We start from the raw sequence: 21,505 nt of genomic DNA on the forward strand, positions 1-21,505 counted from the left end.
CCCTTCCACTGAAGCACCTGGCGGGGCACTGGACGCCTCCCGGGGAGTGTGCAGATGGCTCATCGGGTGCCGTCTCGTGGTGGCAAGGTTACCTGCTGTTGGCCCTGGTCCCTGAGGGTCCGACTTTGTCCCTCAACACTACTGGGAGATGGTGTCTGGGCCCGCGCTGCCCGAAGACTTACCCCCCGAGGGGAAACTGCCAGAAAGGCACCTGTGACTCACTAGTGGCGCATGGGTAACCTGGGCCAAGGTCCGAAAATAAGCTCACTTTCCCTCTGAGTGCTTAGAGGAATCCCTGAATGTGCCACTAGGAACCATGAAAGATTGCCCCCTTGAGTCGCTGGATACTGTGTGGGACTGTTGATGACCCTGACCCCCGTGGCTGCTCGGAAACAGTGTGCCGCTCCAATAGGAGGGTTACCGGTTGGACTTTGAACCCCTCTTTCTGTCCTTCTACACGTTCACCCTCCTGTTCACCAGGGTAACAGTGGATAGTGCTGCCCGGAACATGAAACGTATTTATTTATCACATCTGTTAGGGTGATTTGCAGAATATCCATCATGATGACCCCGTGAAGGTTGTGATGTGAGGGAATGCCCTGGCCGGCTGTTGGAGCCTAGGTGTAACTGGACCTCACCAGTGTACCACCTCACTCAGGTGTGGGGCCAGCTTTGGGCCTGAGGACAGACTGCTGCAACAATGGCAAAAGACAAAGCACCTGAAGCGGCTTAAACAAAGTAAATTGTCAACTATGCACATCCCATATCTTCAGAGGAAATGAATCGAGGTGAGGAAGTGATGGGCCTGTCTGAGCAGCCAGCTGAGGCAGCAGACTCATCTCTGTTCTTAGCAGATGTTTAGTGGAAATACAGAGTTCCTGAGATGAGATGGTCCACAAGATTGACTCCGATGAAATTGATGTCAACCTGCTGCAAACTGATTAACACAAAGTGGCGGACTGTGTAACAACAGCGGAACAACAGGTGGAGTCTCTGCAGCAAGAAGTTCACTCAATTCGGGACACAGTCATGAACCTGCAGAGACTGACAGCTCACCTTGATGACCGGACGGAAGATTCATAGAGGCGCCCCCGCCGTACTAATTTGAGATTTGTGGGGTTCCTGGAGAGGGTGGAAGGACAGTCCACCAAATTGCTCCTGGAAGATGACAATACTAAGGTTCTCCTTCCTAAGAAGCTCTCCAAACACTTCACAGTGGAGAGGACACACAGGGCCTTTGCCCCGCCGCCGAAGCCCGTGCTCCTATGAGCAATAATAGCTTGACTCTTTAATTCATGCAACCGTGATGCAATCCTGCAATGCACCCAGATAAAAGGCCCACTGATGATTGAAGGCCACCCTATATCCATTTTCCCTGACTATACGCAGAGAGTGCAGGAGCAACAAAGATCCTTCCTCGTGGTAAAAAAATGCAGGCAGGACTTTAACCTAAAATACAGTTTGAAGTTTCTGGTGAAACTACAAGTTCAACATGGGGAAGGTCCTCTTTTTCTTTACTCCCAGTGAGGCCACTCATTGTTGGATCTGCGGTGCATGTCTCTGGGCAATCAGCATGGCTCCAACAATGGAAGGGATGCTGGAAAAGCTTGGATGACAATAAGCGTCAGATGGAAAATAATGGTTTGCCCTGATGGTACTGTCCGAGGGGCTGATGTCGGGCAGGCTTCCAGAGATGCATCTCAGACAGATCAGACTGAACAAGACACTGCAAGTAAAGGCTCAGACTAAGTGTCAACCCCCCCATTGCACTTGAGGTGCTGTGATGAACACTATGACTCTGAGTGGCTTGGGCCTGTGCCCTTTGATACGCTACCTATGCTGGCTGCAACTGCTGGGGTGTTCCCCAAAACACGTGGCCTAGGACTTCAGGGTTGATAGGGGGATCAGCCATATGGTGAATCGTGAGTTTATAGATGCTGAGGGGATTGGTAATGTTCAAATGTATTGTTCTTTTTTCTCCTTCCTTCCTTTTCTTACCTTCCTTTCATCTTTCCTTTTCTTCTTTCTATCGTGTTTTTATCCTAACCAGCGGGAGTGCCCACCAGATGAGAGCCAGTGGTCAGGTAAAGGAGTTTGAGTGCCTTGGCCTCACACCTTCCCCTGAGATCCAGCCTCCAGCAGAGCACCACCACATTTGAGAGGAGGGAGAAAGGTAGAGGGAATTTTGAATCATATTGTTCTAAATTTGATGTTGAAGTGGGTAATAGGACCAAGTGTACGAGCTCCCAAATGGTTATTGTTTTGAAGTATTGGTTGGTACTACTGCCCATGGGAGGGGGGAGTTGGAAGGGGGTTCTGTTTTTTATCGACTTGCAGATTATGAGAAACATGTTCTGCTCTTGTGTATCCAGGTCCAGTCTGGTGGTGGCACAGTGTTTGAGTGTGGATCGTCATCTCAAATGAGTGGGCAAGAGGAGATGGTGGGATGTTTGTCACTAGCCATTAATGGCAACCCCCGTGACTAAACTTTTAACTTGCGATGTGAGAGGCATAGCCGAGTTTGAGAAATGTAGATGGATGTATGCCTACCTCAAACGCTACTAGGTGTCAATTGTATTTCTTCAGCAAATGCATGTGTGAGGGGACAGTATTCCTTGTTTGCGAAAGCAATGGTGAGGCCAAATTCATGCTATGTCCTATTCAGGATATATCGAAGGGGTGCTTGTCTTGGTGGCTCCAGTGGTCCCATACAATCATAGGGTGCATGTTGTTGACCCAGAGGGCTGATACATTATACTGAATGGAACCCTAGATGGCCAGGAAATTTACTTTATAAACATTTATGCACTGAATGTCGACAACCCAGATTAATACACCAGTTTCATGCCAGCAACGTTGCCGTACTTCACTTCGGGTATGTTTCTGGCAGGGAATTACAACTGTGTATTAGGCTGGGCAGTAAAGAGGGAGCCACCTAAATATCATACTAAGCCCAATATGACCGAGACTTTATGAGACATCATACAGGAGCTAAGCCTCCGCAATGTCTGGAGACATAGACTCCCATCAGACAAGGTGTTTTTATGCTATGCGCCCATGGCGGGCACTCACAGCCGCATAGACTACTGATTGGTCTCTCATGAGATCAAACGTAGGGTCTCGGAGATCTCCTATCTGGCCTGCTCTCTGTCAAACCACTCCCCGATCCTGCTGGGAGGGAATAGAGATGACCAGCGATCCCATTATGACGATTGCGTGAGGCAGCACTGGCGCATCTCCCATTCGAGTCCTCAGTCACCGAGTCATTAACGCACTATTGTAATGAGAACTGGGGTTCAGCAAGTAACAGAGCCCTAGACTGGGAGGCAATGAAATTAGTCTGAGAGGAATTTGTATTAAGCTGGCCCTTGGGGTACGCCGGCAGCCTGAAAGAGACATTGCTTCCATGAACATGTTTACACATCGAGTGGGACAAAACAGGGGCAATGCTAGTCCGCCTTGTCCAGCAGGAGGCGACTGGGACTCCTGTGCTGATGCTACGCAATAGCTTGGGGAACCCAGTCTATGAACAATGGGCTATCAATACAGTCTTTTGTGCTCATTGTGGTAATCTGTACCACAAGTTCTTACAGATCCCCCACATGCCAGGAGGATTGCCTCTCTGACCTTCCACTCCATCATCTAGATCCAGAGGCACTGGAAGACTTAGACAAGAACATCACCCGTGGTGAAATTCTTGCGTGATGCATAACCCTAAAACGGCAAAAACCCCGGGTAGCGATGGCCTGCCCACAGAATTCTACCGTAGGTATGCCGACTAGTGGCCCACAAATTTTTGGAGGTCTTTCAGGAGGCTCCGCAGAAAAGCACTCTTCCAGCTATGAGACACTCGTAGTTGGTCCACAAGCCAGGTAGAGACCCAGAGACTACGTCAACATACAAACCGATTCCACTCCTAAATGTTGACATGAAACTCCTGAGTAATGTGCTAATGGTGCGTTTACTTCCTTGTCTACCATCCCTTATACACACTGAGTTGGGGTTCGTCCTCAAAACAAACACCCTTCACAATATTCAACAGCTTTCACACATGTATCATTCTCCGCAATTACGGGGTGACTCCTAGTACTGGCATTTTCAGATGTTGAGCAGGCATTCATCTCTGTGAATTGGGATTACGCACTCCAGAAAATGGGTATAGGCCTCAGATTCATCGAGTGAGTCCAGGTACTGTATTCCGACCCACATGGTATGGTACGGCCGGACGGTGTGGTTTCGAAAACCTTTAGTCTAAATAGGGGAACCAGAGAGGGTGCCCTTTCTTGCCACTCCTGTTTCCGATCACTATGGAGTCATTAGCAGAAAGACTGCACAGGACACAGGGCCATTGGGGTACAACCCTGGGAAAGACCACAAACATTGTCTCCCTATATGATGACGATGTCCGGATGCATCTGAGACAGCCGATGAACTCCATACAAATATATAAGTTTACTACGCATGCTTTACATCGCATGCCATTACAATGCAAACTATTACATTGCAAGTCATATCAATGACTTGCTGTAGGGGGCGCGCTGAGTTTTATAGAGCTTGACCTGAAGGTATCGGGTATCAGAGCGCTTTACATAGCACCAGTTGCATTACATGAGGACACATTCATTTTTTTGTTAGGCATGGGGAGATTAAGTGATTTTCCCAGAATCACTGGATGTTCAGTGTCATTGCCGATACTCGAACCCGGTTCCCCAGATTCGCAGTCGACCGCCCTAGCTGTTAGGCCAACTCCTCCTACTCCAGTTTGTGCAACAGCAGGGAAGGTGTTGGATTATAAATCCAACACCTCTGCCCCCTACAGCAATTCGTTGTAACGACTTGCGATGTATTGGTTTGCGTTGTAACAATGCGGTCATTGTAACGACCGCGTTGTAATGGCATGCGATGTAAAGCATGCAATCTAAAGGCTGTTTCCCACTCCATACTAATCCTCTTACAGGTTATGCAGGAATTCTGCTGCTTACCGGGCTCCTCATTAACCCATACAAATCTCAATTATTTCTGCTTGGACAGTTAGTTGGGATCCCGCTTGAAGCACTACCAAGCGTTGGTTTACCATGGATGTCTGAAAACGTTTGATACTTGGGCATTAAGCTTGCACACAGCGCCGACATTCTGTACCCTTAATATCAGTAAAGTAGTGAAAAAGCTTTGAGCCTCAATCTATTTCTGTACAGACTTTCCCCTGTCCCTTATGGGTAGAATAGCCATCACAAAAATTATACTGCTTCCAAGGTGCTTCTAAGAGCTCCAGGGCAACCTTTATGTGATTCCTACACATTATTTCTGCACCATTGACAACCTTATGATAGACCTGCTCTGGGGTGATAAATGGAAGTGTGTTGAGTTGTCTACCCTGAGGCGGACCTGGGGGCAGGGGACCCTAGAGGTTCTCCATATTGAACTATATTATATGGCGGCACACCTACAGCACTCAGTCCACTAGTTGGATGCATGCAGAACTGGGGGAAGCAGCGACTAAAGGGCACCCATGGTAAAGTCTCTCTACATGTGCTATTAATGAGTGGATCACGAGTCTTGACGTATATGCCCCCTATTGTCCAATTGGTGGCCCCAATATGGGAGCAGGTCCAAAAGGAAGCTAGACGTATGCCTTAAGCCCCAGATATGCCATTGTGGACTATACAGCGCTTCTGAAAAAATGCTGATTCCATGTCGGTGCGGAGATGGAGGAAGGAGGGATGCACCAAGATAGCAGACTTTTATCTAGGAGGCCAGTTTATTAAACAAGAAAAATCTACAATTCCTTTTCATTATGTACAGGGCAATAAATGCAATAGGTTAAGATCTTAGCTACCTATATGTGAGTTGTGGCCCACCTTCCCGGACATGCCGCAGACTTCTAACATGTTAATGACACTACTTAGTATGGTCCAAGGTCGCTGCTTGATTTATCATATTTATAGGGTGCTAAGTGATGACCTTCTGGCGCCTCCACTACGCATTCAGACTAAATGGTTGGAAATGCTGGGGAGTGGGTGGGTAAAAATCCATGAAGGAACTTCCTCGTCAGCTCCAATGCCCAATTTAAGATACTCCAGATAACTATTTACATTAGTCATATCTTACTCCAAAAATCCTGTACACTCTATATAACACCCAATCAGACAATTGCCCATGTTGCGGGAACACAGCTACAGAATTTCTCAACATGAAATGGGCATGCCTGTCGCTACCTACTTACTGACAAGAGGTACTGTAGGCTCTTAACAGGGCCACAGGGTGGACCATGAAGCTGGAGATTAGGCAGGTGCTGCTAGGCCTTTTGCCATCTCTCCCTAACACAAACCTCAGCAGAAAGATCTTCCTTCTGGGCTTGCTTTTAGCGAAGCAATGCAACATTGTTGATGTCTCTGAATGGACGATAGCAGAGGAGGTGCAAATGAAGCATGTACAGAGAAACGAAAAGTTGTAGAATGACCTGCATACCTGGTCCGCTATGCTGTTTAATTTGAATTTGCACAGGATGCGCCTCCGTTGAGAGCGAGGGTGAGTCTATCGGGGGAGATGGGCAGGGAAGCCTTTGACCCACACTCGCACATGCATTAATACTTGGCAGAAGATCCGCCTTGCGTATTTTATGGGACCACCTTCAGAACTTCACAATGGAGAAGGGGGGAGTTAAGGGTTGTTCTGTTCAATGGATATGGCTAAAGTTAATTAATTCAGATTTTACAGTTTACTTGTAACAAATCAACAGTGATACCCTATGGCATTATACATATACTAATTGACAGATATTGATAAAGTTGATGTTCTGTTGATGTACGATCAAAGGAATGATGCATTTATTTGCCTCTTTGTCTGTGCTATGCCACTTATGGAAAATCTCACGAAACCATGTTAATAAAAATTGGTAAGGTCTTCTTGGAAACTAAAAGGGGTGTCTGTTATGGTCGTGCGGCAGTCGAAGTTTTAATTTTCTGACAAATGTCATAACTAAGGACATAATTTGTATTCTGTTTGTAAAGACCCAGCTACCAGTAGCATTTCTGTAGTAAAGAAACTGTAGCCTTCACAACAGCATGGGCAGACGCTAACCCCAAATGAGCAACTATTATTAACTCTAACCTGCAGTCCCTGTTGGGTATCACTCAATCATCTATTCCGGGGATGGGGGTTAAAGAGACATTTTGGGGGCTCACTAGATAGCAGTATTTTGCTGGATAGCTTTTAGACAAGGGCTGAAGCAGGGTCTTGAGCCATGATGTCAACATCAATCCTCGTTCATGAACAAGAGAATTGTAGCTAGTAAAACTGTCTGACCAGCTGCCTTGGCATCTTCATCAGCCAAATGAGTCCCTGCAACGTGTATACCAACACATTGATGGCTCAATGTATGAATAACATGAGTCGATGGCAAAGCATCCTTTGATACTGCCCCCTTGCTCAAAGCAATTATGCTTGATAGCCTTTCCTTTAGAATCAGTGAATCCATTCTAGTGCCAGTATGGTAAATTATCATTAAATGCCTGAACACAAGGAATAGGAGTTGCACACTATCAGTGTGAGGAATTTAGGATCCATTTTCATTAGTGTGAGAACCAAAGCATTTAATTCAGCGAGTTGAGCGGTACAGTTACCTAACATTACTGTTTTTGTTTTTGTGCCTGAAATACACCATCTTTCATGACACCCATCACTGCAGCACATACTACTGAATATTTGTACTTAGTACGAACCAAGGGCTGGGCTGAATCATCAGAATAGATAATAAAAACAGATTGATCTAGAGGCAAAATTTCACTAGACAAGGGGTATTCTTGTTCATACTGGAGGTATTCCTGTGTTTGTAAGGTAGAATCAAAAACATAACATACATCAGTAGCTGTCAGGGAAGTGGCCCACTGGATTAATCTTGAATGTAAGGCTTTCGTGTTAGGAGCACTAGCCTTGGTGACAGCCTCTAAGCCTGGGACTAGAAATACCAGGGTTATGGGTTTACCCTGAGTCAATGGATGTTCCTTAAGTACAGCTGTTTGAACAGCAGTCAAAAAAATATTCTGTTGATGCAAAATGCATTTTCCGATTTGGGACATAAATGCAATTTGTAAGCATTCAGCACTGTTTCACCCTAATTGAATAAAACGTATGAGTATCCAGTGGATCCTGTAATTATGCGGATTTCCAAGTTGGTAGCGTTAACACAAATGTATAAGTGTTTAGTCTCAAGCATGTCAGTCTGTACGTTTCTGAGAATAGTAGTGTGTTCAGTAATGCAATGTTTATTATAAAAATCTGGACAAATTAAATCGTACAACAGTTAAACTTGTTGGGCATAATTTGGTATGAATGTTCTGCCAAAGTTTAGAAAGCCCAAAAGAGATTGAAGCTTTTTCAAACTATTTGGTGTTTGCAAGAGAGCACATTTCTCTAAGAAAGATAATGCTAGGCTTTTACTTTTATTTGACAACTCATATCCCAAAAATAGTGTGGAGATGGGTTTTATCTAAAACCCACTAGTGCAGGGTCACCCTTTGTCCACGGTTTCAAAACAAGTAAGGAGGAATCGACACTGGAGTGAAGTAAAAATACAGGATCATTTATTAACATTCACGAATGGGAGCCTCGTCCGACAAGCAGCATAGAGATACTCAAGGAGGAAGCACACGGAAAAATGTTTACATGGGTTTTTATAGCAAAAGATCACAAACAAGGGACGCCCAGTGGTATAAACAGAGCTTTGAAAAAAACACACAAATGAGGTAATGGTGAGAATCGACAGCCTTGGTGTTTTGAGCAATCTTCGCGTCTTGAGGCTGCACAACAAGATATGCTATCTGTGTAAACTTTATTCAGGACTTACCCATTGTCTGGAAATTCCGAGCAGACGCCAGCTGTTCTTTTGCGCTGACTCTGTATGTTTACACAGCCTGCAATACCCCAATCTAGATTCTTTACAAATGTTTGTGCAGGTGTGGTGTCAAGGATAGAGGCGGGGCTGGAAAGGAGGGCAGAGGTAAAATGGATGATGCATAGCTCAATTCAAAAACGAGAAGGATTGGATTTTATATTTCAACAGTCCTTCCTTTTAAGCCTATGCTAATCCATTTTAAAGTACATATATTAATCTTATATATCAATCCTCATGAGTTCATCAATTTCAAGTTGCATCATCATTTGTCTATTCGATTCATGAACATTAATTGGGGAGTCTTGATACTGTTACAAGTAACTATACAAGCTGTACATATCACAGGGGCACAGTGAACACAGCAACAGCAAGTGAGAAAGATGGCTCCTATAATTACTATCCCCATTAATAATTTCCAGCCCCAAGCAGAAACAATACCCCACAACCACTCGGACCAAGTCCATGTTCCTTGCTGCTGATGTATTTCTGAAGCTATTTTATGCAGTTTGGAAATAGCGTCATAGACAGAAGGAGCGTTGTCAAGGATGAACACACAACAGCTACTTCCGATGATGCAACATGCTCCACATGATCATCTAATATCACATCTAAAACCATTCTATTTTACAAAGGCACAATCCTGGTAATTTGGAGCTCTTCTGTAATATTTCCAAGAGCCATTGCTGTTTGATAAGTCACTGCCTCTACCACTCGGGTCAAGCGTCTTATTTTTCTGCTATTCAGGGCTGGACCAACGAAGAAAAAGAGTCACAAATTAAAATCAACATACTGCTGTAATGAAGTGTCAGTGTGATCCACTTCATCACCATTTATAGTTCTTTTGAATAGTTTCAAGGAAGTGTCATTAAACAGTTTTCGAACTTTGTGATAAGATACAGGTGCTAAAAACACAGGAAGAAGCAAGAAGGACACATTGAATATTCCAGACCATCCAATTGGCAAATGATAGTAGCCTTTGTTTCCACAAATGAAGTAAGTGTTATATGATGATAGAAAACTGCTATTGTTTGTTCCAGTGATAATCAATACTGTAGCACAGTCACTTTTTCCCACAGGGATACTGCCAATACAGCTTACACAGAGACTTGCTCGGGTTCTTGTAACAGCGATAACAGGAGGCCCATTCCCCTTGGCTGTTCGAGTGTTGGGGATGGCGTACCTTGTGGAGAAATTTGCTTTGCTGTATTCCTCCATTTCCCATCTAGTTCCCTTGGCTTGTGGGAGGCCCTCGTCATCGGGGTAACACACCTTTTTCAATTGCGCATTCAATTGCGCATTAAGTCCCCCTACATCAGCTGTAGTAATATTATTGATTTCAGAGGCCCACAAAAGTTTGAACCAGGCTCTACAGGAGCCATTAAATGAAAATGGCAAGGGAATGAGGGGCATTCCTCCCTTCTTCTGATGGTCTGGCAACATTCCACATACCCAGCAGTTGGTAGTAATTGTAGCATTATGAGTATGATGTAACATTTGTATGAAAGTATTATTGTGATATGACAACCGATGCTTCCTTTCATGATAGGGAAGAGTGAAATAATAATTTTCCTAGGGGACAGGAGTAGTTGTAGCAGACAGTAAGTTCCGGGCCGTAATTACTTCCTCCACTGTCCATAAGGCTGCTGCCAATATTATCAACAATATGATCAGAGTCACCATGCACAGAGTCTTGTCCTTGGTTCGCAACTTGGATCCCAATTTCTGCATTCTCCTTAACGGTATCAATACTACCACAGGTCGGAGAGAGACACGGGTACCACTGAACACGTATCACAACCTAGTTCAGCCGATTCTGCGATCCCACCGTGCCACAGCCGAACCATCCCACTAATTGGGAGAAGGTCCTCTGGTATTTCTATCTGCTCCTTCCCTTCCTTGGTCGTAAATTGTACCTCGTTACCGAAGCCATAGTTTGATCAGAAAACAGAGTTTCTTCGTTCACAGGAGCAACATTCTTCTGAGTTTGCAATATGTCTTTCAAATTGTTTTTGCCTTCTGGTTGGAGAACAGTTGCCGGGATTCGCTTGCAGTGCGAGGCGTTAATCCAGTTACGTCTGTTGGTGATGTGGACAGTAGCTCGAGTTGCAAGCAGGACCTGCTCGGGGTTCTTCCAGCAAGGGTCCAGATTCTTGGAATGTTGAAAGTTCTTCACTAGAACACATTCTCTAGGCTGGAGACCATGAGCTGGATCCTTTGATTTGTCTGGAATGGCTTCATGTACCTGTTGGTGAATCAGAGACCGTTTTTCAGTCAAGTTTTTCAAGTAATCACTCAAAACAGGGTACTGTATTTCCCCATTTGGCCTTGGAGGTCCCCACACATTCATAGGCCTACCAAATACAATTTCATATGGAGAAAGTCCAATCTTACTATGTGGAATGGAACGGACAGATAACAAAGCTAGGTGTAAGGCACCTGGCCATTTAAGGTCCGTTGTTGCTTGTATCTTACCTCTTTTTAACTTCAGTGTGGCATTGTATCTTTCTACCAGACCCGCTGCCTGGGGATAACTGGCAGCACGAAACTTCTGTTTTACCTCTAAACCTTTCATTAGGTAGTCTATTATCTGGCCAGTGAAGTGGGGGCCATTGTCACTCCAAAGGACCCTACAAATTCCGAAGTGGGGAAAGAACTCTTTTAGCAGAATTTTAGCCGCTGTCAAGGGCGTGTTATCTTTGGTTGGATAGGCCTCCACCCACTTGCTAAAAGAACAAACCACTACCAATGCATAGTTCAAATTATTGCAGCGCTCCAACTGGATATAATCCATTTGAAGTGCTTCGAAGGGTACCTGGGGTGGAGAAAATCCACCTGTGGGGGTTGATACTCCCTTCCCGGGATTGTGCGGTAAACATACCATGCAATGTTTAACTAAATGCTCAGCTGTTTTCCGAATGTGCTGATTATCCCAGACCTGTTCTAGTTGGGAGATGGTGTTTTTGGCACTAACGTGAGCATGTCCATGAGTCATGGTTAAAAAGGGCAGTAAATAAGCATAAGGCAATTTCCATTTCAGCATATCTTTGGACCTCCAACATCCCTCATCATCTAACTCTGCTTCCTTTTCCCATTCCGCTTTTTCTTGTTCAGTGGCTGACTGTTGTAGTTCCCTGATCTCTGTAAACATGTTTTCCCATCTTTCAGCTTGGGATCGTAGTACATACATCCTACTTGTGTGTACACTCGCAGTGTCTCGTGCTACTTCATCTTCAAAAGCATTCCCTTGTCCCACCTTATCTGTGACTTTCTTGTGGGCACTACATTTGATAATGGCCACACTCTTTGGCAATGTCAGGACAGTAAGGAGACTGTTTACCAATTCGCCATGTTGTATTTTGGAACCATATGAGGTTAGGAATCCCCGTTCCTTCCAAAGCTTGCCAAAGTTGTGTGCCACATCAAATGCATACTAGCTGTCTGTGTAAATGTTCACTGATAACCCCTGACTGAGTTCACCAGCCCTCAAAAGTGCGATAAGTTCAGCAGCTTGGGCAGAGCTCTGTGGAACACAAGCTGTTTCTACCACTGTCTGCAACGTTTTTATGGCATAGGATGCAGAGGTGGTTCCATCAGGTAATTTCAAACAAGAACCGTCCACCCACAACTCCCCCTCAGGATCTAACAAAGCTGTATCTTTAAGATCTACTCTTCCCTTGGTTTGTTCTTTTGTCAGAAAAATACAATCATGCAAATCATGAGATTGTTCAGCTGGTAAGGGTAACAATGTAGCAGGATTCAGTGTCAAGCATGTCTTGAGCGTGATATGAGGTGCCAAAAGTGTACGTTTGTATTCTGTGAGTCTAGCGCTAGTCAAGTGTTGTGTCTTGGTCTGGTTAAGGAGTGCGTCTACAGAATGTGGTACCATAACCATAAGCTTGCTGCTCAACACTATCCCTTCAGATCGTCGTATGGAGATGGCTGTAGCAGCCCAGGAGTCCTCTGGCCACTGGATCCAATACAGCCAAAAAATAAGGACATGGACGATGTTTGCTGCCATGTGGCTGTGTAAAGACCATTAATCCTTCCCTCTCATGTACATACAATATGAAAGGTTTGGTGTAATCTGGAGTACCTAACACAGGAGCAGAACAAAGGGATGCACAAAGCTCTTGATATGCATTTTGACATTCAGATGACCATGGTAGGGGAAAGGGAGTGTCTTTAGTAACAAGGGACAAAAGAGGTTTGATAATAAGCGAGAAGTTGGGGATCCACTGTTTACAGTAGGAAGTAATACCAATAAGTGCCCTAACTTCCTTTTGTGTACTTGGAATGGGAATTTGTAGGATAGTTTGAATCCTGTCTGTAGTGAAAGTACAACCTTCCTTGGACAAGAGGTGACCCAAATAGGTGACCTCAGATTGACAATATTGCAACTTATTCTTAGAGACCTTATGTCCTTTAACAGCAAGATTGTGCAATAAGGAGAGAGTGGCCTCTTTACAATGCTCAACTGTGTCTGCTACAAGCAAAATGTCATCAACGTATTGAACAAGCGTAACTCCAAGTGGCAAGAGAAGTTCGTCCAACTGTCTTTTGAGTGCCTGACTGTAAATGCTAGGACTTTCTGTGTAGCCTTGGGGAGCCCTACGAAATCTGAATTAACGGCCTCGAAGTGAAAATCCAAAAAGATATCCACTATCCTCATGTAAAGGGATAGAGGAAAAGGCATTCTTGAGATCAATAACAGAGAATACAGTGGCTGTAGGTGGGATCAATGTCAACAAGATGGTGTTATCAGAGACAACAGGATATTGAGGGACCACTATTGTGTTTATTTCTCTTAAATCAATCACAAATCGATAAACCTTGCCCCGTATTCCATCAACCCTTTTAAGGACAGGAAGAATAGGGCTGTTACATACATTAGAAGAAACTTCCTCAATGACTCCTGTAAGTATCATGTCGTCAATGATATACATTAGCGCATCTTCACCTTTTTTCGATATTTTATATTGTGGGATCCGTGGCAAGGAAGCACCCTCCAGAATCTGTATATGTACTGGGGAAATGTCCATTCTTCCTACATATGTGTCTGCAGTAGCCCAGATACATGGGGAAATAGAATCAAGATCCGGCCATGGAGAAAAATTATATTGTTTAGGCAATGTCTTTTTCCCAAAAATGACACACACTCCAAATGGGGAACAATGTATAGAAGCAAGGAAATATTTCAAGAGATCAAGTCCCAACAAATTATCAGGTGCATGTGAGGGAGGCAAAAATGGGGCTGAAGTAATGAAACCTGCAAAGGTCGTTTTTGGGACACAGGGCTAGAAGTTGATGTTCCATCAAACCCTATTGATGTCATGGGGGGGCGTGGCCAAGCCGCGGGCTGAGATGGCCGCGCGGTGTTGAAGCTCCGTGGCCGACTCAGCACCAAACCTGTTTTTCCCGACCTCCTGATGCGGGCATAGGCTGCCCGTACCCGGCGCTGACTCCCCTGCTCTCCTGCAGCGACCCGGAGTGGTGATCGAGCCCCGATTGCGCCCGGAGCGAGCGACCGAAGAACGCCGGTGCTGAGCGGACCCGATGCCCAAGATGGCGGCCTGACTCGGCGGCCGGAGAGGTTGGTGCGGCGGCGGCGGCCGACGGCGATGCGGGTGGTTGGGGGGTACTGGGGGGGGGGATTTGAGAGCTGGGGCGTGGTCTGGTGTGGGCCCGCTTCGCCCCCTTCACCGCCGTTGGCCTGCAGCGGATCGGGCGTTGGGCCGTTGCTCGGCGCCGCGGCCGCTTCCTCCCTCGCTGGCCCCTCTCGGGTTCCCCGCGCTGTGCGGACTGGGGGCCTGGGGGGGCGACGACGCGGCTGACTGGCGGTGGGGGTGGGCTGAAGGGGATCTGCGCGGACCCAGCGCCCGGGCCGCCTCTGCCCCCCTTCCCCGGGACCTGGCTCGACCGCTCCTGGGGCTCGCGGCCTGCGCCGTCCGGGCCCCCTCTCCCCGGCCCTGGGTCGCCTGGCTGCGTCTGCTGTCGCCCTGATTGATCCGTGTCTCGGACCCCCGGGAGGCGCCCCCTGGTCTTTGGCGCGAGGAGGACGCCTTGTAGCGGTGCGGCCTGTGCTGGTGCCCGGGCCTGGTGGGCCACGTGGTCGGAGCCTGCGGGGTCCGCTGCATCGCCCGCGCTGCGGGCCGAAGAGGTGGCGGAGTCGTTTCTCCTTCTGAGTCATCGTCCCAGTGCATCGCAGCCGCCTGTTGGCACGCCACCCGCGACTGGAAGTCTGTCCTGGTGGGGGCATGGGACGAAAGGACCCCAAACAAAAGACTTTGCCCTTTGAAAGGCTCCACGATCAACCGGCGGACCAACGCCCAGACATGTCGGACCCTGCTGGCGGCCAGTCCGCTGGCCCGGCGGCTGCTGTTCCACCCCCGGAATGGCTTCAGGAGATGCGTGCTGGATTCAGGGCCCTCGATGGGCGCTTTGATGCACTGAACAAAACGTTAGAAACGATGGGGGCGAAGGTCCAGGCCCACGATAAGCGTTTGGGGGAAGCTGAGACTCGAATATCTGCGGTGGAAGATAGCGCAGCGCAGGACACTAAACGCCTAGACCGGCTGGAGCGCATACTAAAGGAAGTGGCAATCAAGAACGAGGACTTGGAATCGCGCAGTCGGCGCAATAACGTCCGAATCACTGGGGTTCCTGAATCCACGGCTACCGGCAGGCTGGATGTTTTTGTTGAGCAACTATTGTCGGACATTTTTGGGAGAGACTCCTTCACACCAGGCTTTGTGGTTGAGAGGGCGCACCGCTCACTTGGGCCGCGACCTAACCCGGGGCTCCCTCCTCGCCCTCTGATCGCCCGGATCATGAACTTCCGAGACCGGGATACGGCCCTGAGGCTGGCCAGGGAGAAGGGCGAGATCACCTGGCAGGGCTCGAGACTCTCGTTCTATCCTGATTTCACCGCCATGGTACAGGAGGCTAGGCGAAAATATGTTGGGGCGAAGGCTGCGCTCCGCAACTTGGGCCTTAAGTATGGTATGCTGTATCCGGCCCGGCTGAGGGTTGACATCGATGGCCGACCGCGGATATTTGACAATCCTACTGCGGTGCAGGAGTTCTGCCGAACATATAAACCACGCAGGGGCCCTTCGGGGGGCGATGAGGATGGACACACCCCACCGCGCAGTGGTTCTGCGCTTAGCCAAGACCTGTTCTCCGGCTCTGGGCCTGGTTGAGTCGGTGCCCGCGACGCAGCTTTGACTTCTTTTTCTGTCTGTTTGCAATGGGAACGTTTGAGACACTTTGCTATGTCCCTGTTTTTTCTTGTGGTGCTGGGTCGGCGGCGGGTCATTGCCATTCCCCTTTGGTTGACACCGCCGGGAGCATTTTTGGCTTACAATGCCTATTTTTTGTTTAATTGTATATCATTGGTATTGCTATTTGAAACTTCGCTTTTCTTCCACAGGTTGGGGTTTGCCTCACGTTTGCGTGATGTGGCTGGGTGGGGGGTGGGGGGATGGGGTGGGTAGTTTGGATATTCTTGACATGGCTGATCAGATTGTAACTTTGCGGATACACGGAGACGCTTCTGCTTTCCTGCTCTCATTGTTAGGGGTATGGCAGCAACGGTACACATAGGCTTACATGAAGCCCCCCTTGGTCTTTCACTCATGTCTTGGAACGTCAGAGGCCTGAACAATCAACGGAAATGTAAGCAGGTACTACACTATCTGAATCGACACAAGGTCGACATTGCCTTCCTGCAAGAAACGCATTTACACACATCTGTTCCCGCTCACTTTGCAGCTTCCTGGGGCGCCCACAGATACTTCTCCAATTTTAGCAACTACGCCCGAGGCACCGCGGTGCTGATTCACAGGAGAGTCCCGTTTCACTGCCAGCTGTTCCGGGGGGATCCTGAGGGTCGCTTCTGCATAGTACAAGGGGTGTTGATGGGTCATGCGATCGTCCTGGTGTGTGTGTATGCCCCTAACACTGATTCCCCGAAATTTTTTCATGCGCTGACTGCCCAGCTTGCGACGCTTGAACCAGCGGGCCTCATTCTTGGCGGCGACTTTAACTTATTGCTAGATACTGCCTTGGATAGCACATCTGGGGCTGCTCCTTCCAAGCCCAGGACGCGGCGAGCTCTTTTGGACCTTTGTCAACAGTTCTCCCTAGTAGATATTTGGCGCAGGCGCAACCCAAACACCACTGACTACACACATTTCTCGGGGCAACACAACACCTGGACCAGACTTGACTATTGGCTGCTGTCCCCGGGCCTGTCCCCATGGTTTAGTGGGCTCCTTACTCTCCCTAGAACGTACTCAGACCACTCCCCGTCTTGCTCCGCTTGGATGTCCCGCGCCCCGAGGGTTTTGAGCGGCAGTGGCGATTCCCTGGGAGAGCACTGCTGGATGACTTATTTGTCCACGAGATTTCCGAAGCGATAGAGGACTACTTCACGATTAATACAGGATCTGTAGACTCACAGGCTGCGCTCTGGGAGGGGTTTAAGGCCTACATCAGGGGGGTTTGCATAGCCAAGCACTCTGGGGTTTTGAAGGCGCTGCGCGCAACCATTAAGCAACTGGAGGCACAGCTAGAGTTGATTGATGCCGATGCGCAGCGTGGGCGGGATGGGGACGTGGCCGCTACGCGGCTTCGCCTCCTGACTGACTTCCGGGAGGCTGCGGACAGGGAGATTCTGTATCTTGGGAAGTACCAGACGGCGCGTAGATATGGTGAGGGAGACAGGCCGGGACGCACACTGGCTCAGGCTTTGAGGCCTCCGTATGGTAAATCCTTGATAGTCGAGGTGAGGGGCGTAGATGGCTCGCTCCGCACAACTCCCACAGCGATCAGAGACGAATTCCTGTCCTACTTCTCCGACCTGTACAAGACCAAGTTGGGGGAATCCCCAGCCTCTCGTGCTGCCTACTTGTCGGAAATCGCACTTGTGTTCCTCGATAAGGGCATGCAGGAGTTCATGGCGGAGCCTATAACTGTTGCGGAGGTGCGCGGGGCGATTAAGGTGCTTCGAGGGTCCACAGCCCCCGGCCTCGATGGCTTCTCCGGGGATTTTTATAAGGCTTTCTCTGATCAGCTGGCGCCACAACTGATAGAGGTGTATGCGGAGGCTCTGGAGCGCGGCTCCCTTCCGGCTACCCTCAGCGAGGCGGTGATAGTCCTCCTTCCAAAGCCAAACAAGGACCCGACGTTGTGTAGTTCCTATCGGCCCCTCTCCCTTTTAAACTTTGACTACAAGATCCTGGCAAAGATAGTGGCCAACAGGCTCTCTCAATTGATGGAATTTATCATTTCGCCCGTCCAGTCGGGCTTTGTCCCGCGCCGCTCTACGTCTTTAAATCTGCGAACGCTTTTCACGGTCCTACATAGAATTAACCCTGCCACGCCTGCGGCGGCGGTCCTCCTGGATACCGAGAAAGCCTTCGACACTCTAGAATGGCCTTTCTTTCTCTCTGTCATGCACCGTATGGGCATGCCGGAGAACTTCCTTGCCACTACGAGGCTTTTGTATAGCCGCCCCACGGCCCGATTGCGTATCAATGGCACACTGTCCTGTCCCTTCTCTTTAACGCGTGGCACGTGGCAGGGCTGTCCACTCTCACCACTACTGTTCATTTTGGCCATGGACCCCTTGATCCGCCATTTCCAGGAGCGCCATCTCCACAGAGGTCTCCAGTTCCGGACGGGTCCCTTGCTCGCGTCCCTCTACGCAGATGACACCATACTGTATGTAAGAGAACCGCAGGTCAACCTAGCCCCCCTGATACGGGAGATCCTTCGTTTCGGCGCACACTCCGGGCTGGGCATCAACTGGCATAAGTCCGTAATCTTCCCATTAACCAGCAGCACCTCCCCATGGCAGTGCGAGTACCCGTTGGAGTGGTGCTCTGACTCGGTTCGGTACCTGGGCGTACAGATCCATCTTAACACGGACGAACTTATCCGCCTCAACTATGGCCGCGCTTTGGACAGGCTGGAGACACAGGTGGAGGGATGGTTGAGACTCCCACTGTCTATGTCGGCCAGAATTGCAATCATAAAAATGATAGTTCTCCCTAGATTTTTATACCTCTTCAATAATATCCCCGTCCCCATCACCCGGGCCTTCTTCACCACGCTGCGATCCCAGCTGATCAGGCTGGTGTGGGGCGGGAAGCACCCCCGGATCGGTTGGAGGACCCTCACGCTCCCTCCTGATAGGGGCGGCCTCGGGGTACCGGATCTGTATTTGTACTATCTGGTTGCGCAATGTGCGCATGCCTATGCCTGGTACCACCCTGACGCTCGTATTCCGTTCCTGCGTCCCGAGGCGGATTTCGTTCTCCCGGGCCGTTTAGCGGCTGTGTTACCAAAGGGGGTTCCCCGGGACCCAGTTGATATTCAAACGGTGTCCACCACAAGCTGGGCGTGGCACCGTCTTACTCGCTATCTAGCCCAGCCTCTCCTCTACTCCTCTTCTCTTCCACTTCCTAACCCCGGATTGCTGTCTGGCACGGGGGAGGCGCTGGTTCAGCGTACTTTGACTAAGTTTCACCTTACTAAGATCGGGGACCTCTACCCTGGGGGCCACATATTTTCGGTCTCGGAGGAGGAGCGCTTTGGGGAGGCCACGTTCATGGACAAATTTGTCCTGCGTCGGCTTTATTGTGCGGCTCGTTCAGACATTGCGGGATTCCCTCTCGAGCCAGCATCCTTTGAGCCTCTAACACTCCTCATTGACAAGGACTCGGGTGCCCATATGGTATCTAAGCTTTACAAGGCATGCGCGGCGCTGGTTCCATGTGAGGATGGCCGACTGCGAGCGGCCTGGGAGGCAGATTTGGGTAGGCCGATCACAGATGAACAATGGACCGCTTGTTGCAAAGTCACTAACGCGATCTCGCTCAATAGTCGACATAAGCTCCTCCATTATAAATTTCTTCGCCGCTGCTACATGACCCCAGCTAGGCTCCATGCCATTGACCCTGCGCGCCCGCACACATGTTGGAAATGCGCTGCACCACACGCTGACTTTGCACACCTGTCCTGGACATGCCCCAGACTGCAATTATACTGGACACAGATACACGAGATCCTTGGCGCTATGTTGGAGCTCACGCTGGTTCCCACTCCTGAGGTTGCGTTATTGGGCTATACAGTGAACTTCCCCAAGAACGTCCGCAGGCTAGCCTCCCTGGGCCTACTACTCGCCAAGCGTGAGGTGGCAAAACATTGGGGCGGTAGAACGGCCCCCACAGCCGGGACATGGCTCACGTCTATGGCTTATTGCAGCACAAACAGCGAGATATACGCCAGTCTCCTCCCTGCAGTTGCGCGTCCCAAGGATATCTGGGGCCCTTACAAGACCTATATCGCTAACCTCCCGAGCTCTTCCCCACCGCGAACCAGTTCCGGAATAGTGCCTACGGGAGTGGGGTAGCTCTGGTAGTCCTCCCTGTTGGGAATTGGGTGAATATGCACTCTCGGGGCGGGCTGCACTGGGGGAGCTGAGCCGACAATGTGGGTACCCGCTGCACATGGTTGGGGAGTCCTGACTGCGTCATGTCCCTTTGGTGGACACGGGCGGATGAGACGAGTTGGCTCTTGAAGGGGGGTCTTTCTATGGTCTGCTGCCATGAAGTTGTACTACTGTTTGTATATGAGGGGGGAGTGTACTGATGTATCTCCGCACTTGTTCCTAAAGATCTGCACAGCCGATATGCTTGCATTGTTATGTTTTTCAAAACTCAATAAAAAAAGTTTAAAAAAAAAAAAAAAAAAAAACCCTATTGATGTCATTACTCGGCCAGACAAGCGTGTCCCAGGGACCAATTTTTTAGATATTGCGCAACGTGTCGCCCCTGTATCCACTAGGAATTTCTGATCCTGCCCAAATATGGTGGCTGTTATATAGGGTCCTGACTGGTCTACAGGTATTTCAACTGGTCCTCCTTGTCCTACGCTGTCCTAGGCAAAGTGCATTCCCACAGTCTCTTCTGAGTCATAATCCTCCAAAGAATATTGATTATTTTGTTGATCAAAATAATTATATGACCTATTTCTTCCTGGAGCTTGAGCGTGTTGGGGCTGCTGTCAGGGAACTTGAGTTCCCCGGCCACCACTTCCTCTCCCACCAGAGGCTAAGACAGGACATTCAGAACGTCAATGTCCTTTCTCTTTACAATAATTGCATTGATCCAGCCCTAGTGGCATCTGTCTATGCAGTGGCCCTAATGAAGGTACTTGTATATAATTTTGACCACGGCCTCTACCCTGGGGTCCATAGGCCTGAACCATCATTACCTTAGTTTTTAACTCTTTTACTTTCCCTTATTTTCGATCATGCTCAGTTGTCACCTGATTCTGATAATACTGAGCCATATCTAATATAGCCTTAGGGGATACTGAAGCCCATGTGCTCTCAGATCCCGTTAGGCAAACAGATATTTCGGGAAGAAAGTTTCCCTCAAATCGATCTACAAATAAATGCGTGCCCGTGGGTGTAGATGTATCTTGGCCACTAATATCATGGAACACTTCCTCAAAGCGAGTAAAGAAATCAGGGACGGCCTCTCCATGTTTTTGTTTACAAGCAGTAAGAAGCGCTCAATCTATTTTTCTTGCCAGAATCATCGT

Source organism: Triturus cristatus, chromosome 4_1 (assembly GCF_964204655.1).
Source record: "Triturus cristatus chromosome 4_1, aTriCri1.1, whole genome shotgun sequence".
Taxonomy (NCBI): Eukaryota; Metazoa; Chordata; class Amphibia; order Caudata; family Salamandridae; genus Triturus; species Triturus cristatus.